Source organism: Dipteris shenzhenensis, chromosome 31 (genome assembly GCF_047967505.1).
Source record: "Dipteris shenzhenensis isolate YYH24624 ecotype China chromosome 31, Dip_SZ_1.0, whole genome shotgun sequence".
NCBI classification, from domain to species: Eukaryota; Viridiplantae; Streptophyta; class Polypodiopsida; order Gleicheniales; family Dipteridaceae; genus Dipteris; species Dipteris shenzhenensis.
The window spans coordinates 38,842,316-38,852,022 of NC_141626.1; the positions used below are offsets into that span (position 1 = coordinate 38,842,316).

The 9,707-nt window shown below is 43.3% G+C and overlaps 1 non-coding gene across 1 annotated transcript; it reads right to left on the reverse strand.

The window, feature by feature from the left end:
• Positions 1–469: 469 nt before the first annotated feature.
• Positions 470–665, reverse strand: LOC147881439 (U2 spliceosomal RNA). The gene has a single exon (XR_015540512.1). It is a non-coding gene; the product is annotated as a U2 spliceosomal RNA (small nuclear RNA).
• Positions 666–9,707: the final 9,042 nt, after the last annotated feature.

Below are 9,707 nucleotides of genomic sequence, written 5' to 3' on the forward strand. Positions count from 1 at the left end.
TACGAATGGATGGATCGGTTGGAGTCGTGTGAGGCTAAGGCGGGCAGGAGCGAATGTGTCTTGAGCCAAAGGTCTCTGAAAGGCTGATATCAACATGTCTCCGAGCAGCATCGTTATAGCAGTAGTCTGCGAACGGCATTCCTATAACAGGAGCAGGTGCTCCTTGCGCTGTCTGGAAGCTGAATGCAACTAGGCGTTGTGCAGTGCAGACAAGAATGCGGATTCGATGACACCGGGAGTTTCACTACAGGAGGAGTTCCAAAATGACGAGCTACGCATGGCAACATCTTAGCCGCATCTTCAGTCCTGTGTACCTCGTCAATTTTCTTACCCATGGACCAACCCTGCTGTTGCGAGCCTCCAGAGTCCAGAATTGCGCCTCCGTCGTCTCGAACAGCAACCAACAGAAAATCAGTCGACCCTCCTTATTAGGATTTGAGTTGGGCTCCTCCCCCCGGAAGGGGAGGAAAAGGGGTGCGCCAGGCCTCTGAGATAGTGCAAGACAGAGGCGACGCGCGCGGTCCCGGGCAGCAAGCTGCCGGATGGGGCCGCCCCCTGAAAGAAATTAGGTTAATATCATGTGACCCGATGGGTCACGTATCAGATATTAAACTGATAAGAACAGATACTACACATGATCTTAGCCAAAAGGCCGAAAAAGGTATGAGAGGATGAGGGCTGCAGGCTGCCTTAAGAAGGCCCCCCCTCACCCCCTTTTGCATGTTTACCTATGGGATATCTCGTCTTGCACGTCCGCCATGTGTCCATTAAGCATTCCATATTCTCCTATGACCTCTTCAAAAGCCTTGGCAATGGACTATACACCATCGTGTCGCAAAAAAAAACTCGGTCATGTTAGGAACATTTAGCCCAACGACAAGGTTGGCGAGCACGACTCATGGAGGAGAGACTAAATAATTTATCGACACTGAGTCAAGGCACTAGGCAAACATGCACTATTTGGCACGCACACTTAGAGAGCAAAAGCACCAAATACGACACACTTAGTCATGGGGTCATAAAAATGGGACTGAAAGCACTGACTCTCGACTTTGGCAGGAGCGGCATACCCTTTGCTCAATCAGGCCTACATGCTTGGTCTCATCTTGAAGATTGGGCTTGAAAACGGGACTGTAAAGTACATATAAGATGCACGATTCGTGGGTCCACACACTACCACGTGGTAGTTCAACCATGAAGAAGATAGCCTTATCCTCTATGCCATGTGGCACCACTACCATACCATCAATGCACAATCAGCATGCCATGTCATCACAATTGCCATGTCAACAAATCCAATTAGCATGCACTTCATCATCCCACATCATCAAGTCATGTCAGTAGGGCTACATCATCAAGTGCCGCCTAAGCACATAGTAGGCATTCTTTTGTAAGCAGAACGTGAAGATAAATTACCATATCATAACACAATGCCACATCATCATTTCTTACCACTCCATCGACAAAGTTTGGCACAGTTACAAAATCGCCCCATCAAAGCTAAACTACTCTAGATGTGTAGCTTCCCGAGATGTGTGGAAAATCATGATCTTCTACCCAGGTTCATCTTTAAATAATGAGCCTCACACCTCATGCTCATGGGAAACATTACTAAGAATATGCTTTTTGAAGCTTGAGATTTCTTCCCTTGAGTGATTATATGTGAATTGTAAGCTTGAATTTTCTATGGATTTGAGGGACTTTAGATCTTCTTTAATCGTCTATTTTTGCAAGAGTGACTCCAATTACAAAGAGAGAGGGGGGGGGGAGAGAGAGAGAGAGAGAGAGGTCCTTCAAGTGTTATTTATTGAAAAACCACTTAAAAACAATCATTTCATTGATTTAGAAAAGCAATGTCTTAATGAATAATAAGTAGTGTGGAGTAAAAGGGGTGTATTAGTTTCGTGGATGGGGGGAAGTTCTCCTCCTCCTACTAGAGAATTTAGATGGGCAGGTCATACATAACTTTTTCCTATTCCCATTTTTGTGGAAGGACAAGAAGAGCTGATAGAACAATTAAATCAAAAGTGGCACATAAAAGACATTGAAAGGACTTGGGTAAAGAGGTTTAAGAAAGTTTGGGACAGAAATCTTCCAGAGAAGTAGGCCTGTCTTTTATGGCTCATCCTTCACAAAGGTGTTTGGACTGCTAAACGGGCACTAAAAGTTGGGCAGGGAGATGGGTTATGCCAAAGATGCTACAGAACTCAGGAAGACATTCCCCACTTGATCCTAAACTGCAGATTCTCAAGAGATGTTTGGGAGACTATACACAAACTCTTTGCTTTTTTTTCAGTTAGATATATGTTTCTGTTGTTGGGGGACACACCGATTAGAGCTCTGGCCAACTGGAATTCTATGCGCAGCTCGCTATTATGGTCTTTATGGTCGCAGAGATGCTCTAAGGTTTTTAACAACGTGCATGTTGATACTAATGAAATTGTGATGAATTTATGGATGACCATAGGAAAGAGGAGCCAATCTTGAGAAGATTTCCCATCTGCAGCAACAAATCCAAGAATGCTGCAAGAAAGATGAGTAGCTCGTGAGAAAAGAGACCGCTCTCTTGGCTCAGATGCAAAAGTAGGTTGGAAAAGAGGTTAGTCCTTCGAAATCTAGCCCTCAGCTAGTCCTTACATTCGGATAGACAACCCCGTAGGCCAAGGAACCCATGCTCCCTGTGCTTCATGTGCCCACTTTCTCCTTCCCCGTGCTCCTTGTGCCCACTTCTTCACTTCCTCACGTGGCTTCCCTCTTGTAGCCCGTCTACTTATATTGCTCCTGCATCCCCTCACTGGCCTCCTGCATATGCTACGCCCTCTCCGCTTTTGTCTCCTACGGTGTCCCCTCCTCTTGTGGTGTATAAGAGGCCTGTCTCAAGAAACGACCCGACAGGTGTTACTGTTAAAGTTCGAAATGAAGTCACACCAAATGACTTCCAGCTTCCCGCTCCAAGACCGAAAGCCAAAGTCAGAAAGCCGTGCACTTACCCTCGAATCCCAGGTACAATCGTTCTTCAAGTGGTGGCGCACGTGGTCCCCAAAGAAGAACCGCAAGACACTACTGCGTAGTGGAGATGGAGTTTTCTCTTTTTCTGTTACCGATGGTTCAGTTGAAGAAGTCCCTATTTCGAAGTCTTAGGGACTTTTTGGAATTTGTATATATTGACTCTTTTATATTAATATAAACTTGCATTTCCAAACAAAAGAAAAGAAAGAGTACATATGCTGAGATGTGGCTCATTGTTGATAAGTTTCTTTACTTGCACATTGTATATGTATAGAACATGAATTAGAAAGAGTGAGCAACATCATGTATAGCAAGGGTTGATGCACTTCTCTTGAGCATGGGTCTCCTCTTTCCCAAGCATGGCTGACATTCCTGTGTTCTGTGGTCGGATTGAAGAAAATCCAATCGTGGCCTTCAAGCGCCGTTGTGTTTCTCTGAATTTTCCTACTAAAGATAGATGGTTGTTGGTTCTTCCCACATTTCTAGAGGGTTTGGCTCGAGTGTCATATGAGAAGCAGCTTGAGGATGTTCGCCAAAGTTGGTCAAGGTTGATAGCAGCTATGATCGAGTATTTTGGCAAAGAAGAGGAGCCGAAGAATGTGTACCTGCATGGATTGAGCGGTCGTGCTCTTGGACCATTTGATTGCTATGCAAAAGGACAATGCCGGATTCTGAGCTAGAATGACTCAACGTGTGGTGGGCTACCTTGTATTAGCAGTAGCAAGTGATGAATTCTGCCTCAAGCTTAAATGGGAGAATCCAGAGACCATGATGCGAGCACAAGAGATTGCTCAAAGGTTTGACAAAGTTCAGTCTGACCCTGTTTCAAAGAAGACAGTTGTCCCTCTTCAACCCCCTCAATTCTTGTAATGACCACCTGGGGGGTCCAACTCAGGAGCATACCCCCATGCCCCGCTAGGGATGTATCCACCAGCTCCACCTAAAATGTATGGACCACCCTTAGGTGCTTACCCTCAATAAGGTGTATATCCTCACCCTCCGCCTAGAGGGTTTCCCCAGCCTCACCGACGAGCCCCCCTCCTTCCTACTCCCCCGGCCCCTCCTGCTGAAGAACCCGGAGTCAATGACCTTGCCAAGGCCTTGAATGATCTTTGGTTTAAGATGGTGGGCATCAGAATTCAAGCCAATCACCCTCGAAGAGAATATGCTAATGTTGTGTGCTACAAGTGCCACCAGAAGGGACATTATTGCACCGAATATCCTAATGTTCCAAGCGTGAATATCCTAGGTGAATCAGGCAACAAGGATTCTGATGTGGAGGTCCTTGACCTCGAGAAGAGAAGTCGTACCACCTTGGACCCCTCTCCAAACCATGACCCGAGCTGCCCCAAGAAGAAGGTGTCCTTCTCAGAGCCCCTAAATGCTGAGATGACAGACTCGCCAATGAAGAAGGCTAAAAGATTTCGTAGGAGCAAGTGGTCACCCTCGGATTGCCCTATCGGCTCAAGGCAAGAAGAATATTTTGTCGTTCAGGACAGTCTCTGAGCATCACGCTTCCTCAACTGATAGCATTAAGCCCTAAGGTGAGACGTGAGCTACAGCAAGGGCTCTCAACACAAAGGAACAAGAAAAAGGGGAAGGTATGAGAGATTTCTTCTATCTCTGAAGATGTTGATCGACACTCGCATTTTATAGATGTCATCATAGATAATTGCCACATCAAAAGTGTGTGTGTTGATGGGGGAGCTGCATGTAATGTTATGGCGCCCCATATCATGAAGAAGTTGAATTTAAAATACACAAGGCATTCTTCCACTCGAATCAAAGTAGCAGATGGTCAACGACTTGCCACCATGGGAGTCATTGAGGATCCCATTACTGTCAATGGGTTAACCACCACCCTCAATTTCTATGTAGTTGACATTGAAGATACATGCAGGAGTTACCCAACCATACTCGAGAGACCGTGGCTGAGAAAGAGTGATGCAGTCAGTGATTGGAAGACAAGACACATGTCTTTTGGTGCTTCAAAGGAGAAGATCCCGGTGCAACCAGGTGCCACTGAACCAGAAGAAGAAGAGGAGCAAGACAGTGATACTCTTTCATACTCGGTGTTCGAGTCAATGGAGGATTTAGACGGAGGGGATGAGTTCTCAGGGAGGAAGTTTACATGATGGGGGTGTCTCCGACACTGCCACCTACCACAGCAAAGGTAACAGCTAGTCCTCAATAGCTTGAATCTATGCTTTCTCAAGACCTCACTCCGAGTGAGAAAGATGAGTTCCTAGAAATGTTCAAAGGTTTCCCTGACCTATTTGTGACTAGCTATAACCACCTTCGCCATGTGACTGCCATAGAACACAAGATAGAGTTGAAGACCGCGATGCTAAGCCCGTGGCTTAGAAGTACTGGAGATTAGGGCCCATACAGACCGATGCTTTGTGCTCAGAATTGCAGAAGCTAGGTTTATTGTTTCGGCTCACAATACTAAATGGGTTTCACCAGTCGTAGTCACCCCCAAGAAAAACAAGTGGAGGATTTGCATCAACTATAAGAACTCAATGCGGCCACTAAGAGGGACCATCATCCTCTGCCTTTTTAGGACCTCATTCTTGAGAAGGTAAGTGGCCATGAGATGTATACTTTTTGCGACGGTTACTCCGGGTTTTATCAAATAAGAATTGCTGAGGAGGATGTTCTCAAAACCACATTTGCCACATCCTGGGGGATGTTTGCATTCAAGGCAATGCCATTTGGCCTCACCAATGCTCCTACTACCTTTCAGAGATTTATGCAGATGGTGTTTACTCCTTATTTGGGGGTTTTCTTGGAGGTGTTTTTAGATGATTTTGGTATATTCACATAAGAAGCATGTATGAAGGTTAGGATGGCCTTCCAAAGGGTCAATGATGCGAATGGCAGACTCAACCCTGATAAATGCACCATTGGAGCCACTCAAGGGAGGTTACTGGGACAAATTATCTCATCTAAGAGTGTCAAGCCTGACCCCAAGAAGGTAGAAGCTATTCTTAAGCTCTCCCCACCAACAACCAAATGTCAGGTATGTTCATTTGTCAATCTAGCAAGATAGTATCAACACTTCATTGATCAATATGTTGCTTTGACATGACCCATGACTATGCTATTAAAAGATGGGGTTGATTTCTCTTGGGATGAGGATTGTGATCAAGGGTTTGTACAAATCAAGAGTGCTCTGGCTTCAAAACCCATTCTATGCAATCTTGATTGGTCAAAGACTTTCTATATCAATTTGGTGAGCACACTCTGGCAGGCATTCTTCTCTAGCAAGGGGAGGTTCGGTTCATGTACCTCGTTTGATTTGCTTCTCGACAATTAAGCATTATGTGGCTGGAAAGTACTTCATTATAATTTCTAGCAATGGCCTTGCAAAGCAGGTTCTTCAATTACCAAATCCCATGGGCAGGTTGGCTAAGTGGTTGGCAGTTCTACAAGAATATGATTTTTCTTTCAAAATTGTAAAAGGGGGTTGTTCCAACTTGAAAAATGCTTTGATTGATTTAGAGTGCCCCGATGTAATCCTTGTAGCAGCCATAGAAATTGGGGATCCATGGTATGGTAGTATCTACAGGTTTCAGACCACCTTCTCCTTTCTCCCAAAAAGTACTAGCTATGATAGTAGGTGCTACACTCTCTTTGGTGGGGTATTGTACCGCCAAGGTATGGATTGGGTACTAAGATGATCCATTGATGCAGATGAGGTACCTAAGTTATTCAAGCATTACCATGATGGATTTTGTGGAGGTCACTATGCCAATGACTATACAGCTAAGAAGATTTTACATGCTGGGTACTATAATTGGCCGACCTTGTTCAAGGATGTCACTATGTATTGCAAAACTTGTGAACCATGCCAATTCTTTGGTGGGAAAGATTTGTGGCCTGGGCAACATCATCTGGTGATGTCCATCCATCCGTTTCAGAAGTGGGGAATAGATTTTGTCAGGCCCCTACCCATGACAGTCCACAATAAGAAGTATCTTTTGGTGGCCATTGAGTATGTCACTAAGTGGGCTAAAGCTATTGCCCTCCCTGCTACAAATGGTAAGGTAGTTTCAGACTTCATATTTGAACGTATCTATGCAAGGTTTGGGAGAAATAGTGTCTGACCACGGGAGTCCATTTTTAAATGAAGTAGTGGAGTTTCTCATGGATCGTATGGGTATTGATCATCACACTTCTAGCATCTATTATCCAGCATCCAAGGGACAAACGGAGCGGACCAATGGCCTCCTTTGTAAATATTTCCATGGGAAAAATGGCCGTAGGGTACAGGAGCCAATGGGATCAGAAGGTCACAAGCCGTATGGGCTTACAACATCGCCCACAGAGAGAGAGAGAGAGAGAGAGAGAGAGAGAGAGAGTCTATTTATTTCCACAAGAGGCTAAGACGTATATGGGAGAGCAAAAAACCAGCCAATACATCCATTCAAGGAGTCCCCAAGGTAGCTCCCAAACCAATTCTGAGTTATTATGGAACACCTACATAGTAGTCTAAAAAATTAAGACAATAGATGAATATATATCAGTTTAAGACTGAAGGTCTTTTAGTATTGATTTAAACTCCTTGATACCCTCATAGTATACTGCCCATTTTCCATCTTGTTTGGCTGCTTGAACCTTGGCCAATTCGCATGCCTTCTGACTCGGTTGTGTTCAAGTGTTCGAGTTAGCCTACCCATACTTTTGTCCCTTTCAACCTATTTGTGTGGCGAAGAGTGTTAAGTCTTGTAGCCTATGTGTTAAGAGTAAGTAAAGCATGGGTCCCAGCTTGATGGATGTGCTTTACCTCATCTCCTTATGTCTTTGTCATCTTCTAGCCATTTAATACTTGGGACTGGTGCCTTATCTGTAAGGGTCTCAGAAAATTAGTCTTCCTCCTTGTACCAGCCCGACCAGCATGCAAGGAATGCTTTGAGTAGTAGCAGAAGAATTTCATTTCTGAGTAGATATGCCTGTAATGTCAGATTTCATTTCAAAAATTTTCAATTACCTCTAAATCCCATGTAGTTACTCAGACAAGGTGATGATCAGTGAACGTTTCCGTGTGCCCATTCCAAGGGATACTTTTTGGTAAAGAAAACACAAGCAAACCAATGAAAGGAGTGGTGTTATTGATTTTTGGAGAGGATCTTGCTGTTGAACAAATACAACTATATTTCAAAAGATAATTACACTTTAATGCACTAAGACAAGATGGGAAATCTAGTAAATTGGGCACATTTATTTTGTTGTAGAATTAATGAGAGGTGAAAAATAAAGACAAACACCACAATATGGTGCATAGTAAACTCTGTTCAGTCTTATTTGCTTTGCTTGTGAGAATCCTTTGTGAACCCAGGCCACGTCAATGCACCCCCAAGTCTTTTAAAGAGGAGGTTGTGGCAACACTAAAGCCATTTTAGGGAGCACAAGACAAAGCACCAAAGTAAGCCAAATACACAGAGGATGACATTGTTGTGGATGTTGAGGATAAGAGGAAAGGACTGTAGGAACCCCTACATGTGATAGATATACCTGAGGGACCTGGCATCTTATGTTAACTTATTGAGCAAAGTAATATTCTTATTCTTTACTATTAATTATAACTCTTCTTTTTCAAAACATGAGATACTTTTCAGAAATTAGAATCAATATTCATAAGTTGTTATTATTAAATGACATTGATTTACCAAGAAGTTAAATACAAGATCATGAAACCACTTCTCAAACTATAGACTCTGTGTAAAATCCATTTACAACCTTTCGCCAAAATAATCTTTAATCATTCTTCCCTATCACCCCATGGGAATGAGTGACATGTAGATATTAGCTTGTTATTCCTAGTTTACTGTGATATTTAGTACGATAAGTAGAAAATAATTCATCTAAAAATAATGTCATGTAACATCTCAGTCTCAGAATTCATTAATCTTTGAATAATTTGAATTGGAAGCAAACTATATGAAGGGAATGAACATGCTTTCTTACTAATAAAATATGAAGAGGGGAGAGGAGAAGAGTGGAGATGAGGAGAAAGGGCACAGCTAGAGAGCACACCGCAAACCCTTTTAGGGTTAGGGTTAGGGCATCTAACCCTTTCCTTTATAGCACTCTCTTTGGGTTAGTGCTATGCACATATGATCACATGATGTTGAGCATGGTTTCTCAACACCTTCCCTCAAGAGACCCCATTGATTATCACAATGGTGCTTCTCAAAAAGCTCTTTATTGAGTGGTTTGGTAAAGACGTCTGCAACATTTTCTTTGCTATCACAATGTTGCAGTGTGATGTCACCAAGTAACACTCTTTCTCTGATGAAGTGCTCTCTAACATAAATGTGCTTGGTCTTGGAGTGATATACTAGATTCTTGGCCAATGCTTGAACCGATTGATTATCACAGCAGATTGTTATTGGCTTTGATTCATCAAAGTAATTTGTTTCTAACAATAGTCTTTTGAGCCATATAGCCTCACATGCACCTGTAGTGAGTGCTCTATATTCTGTTTCAGTTGAATACAAAGAAACAATTGGTTGTTTGTTTGACAACCATGATATAGCATCTTGACTAAGGAAAAATGCATAACCCTGTGTGGATCTCTTGGTCTCATAATCTCTGGCATAATCACTGTCACAGTATCCATGCAACCTTGGATGACTTCCTCTGTATTCTCTCCTAAACTGTCTTGTCCCTCTGATGTATCTCAAGACTCTTTT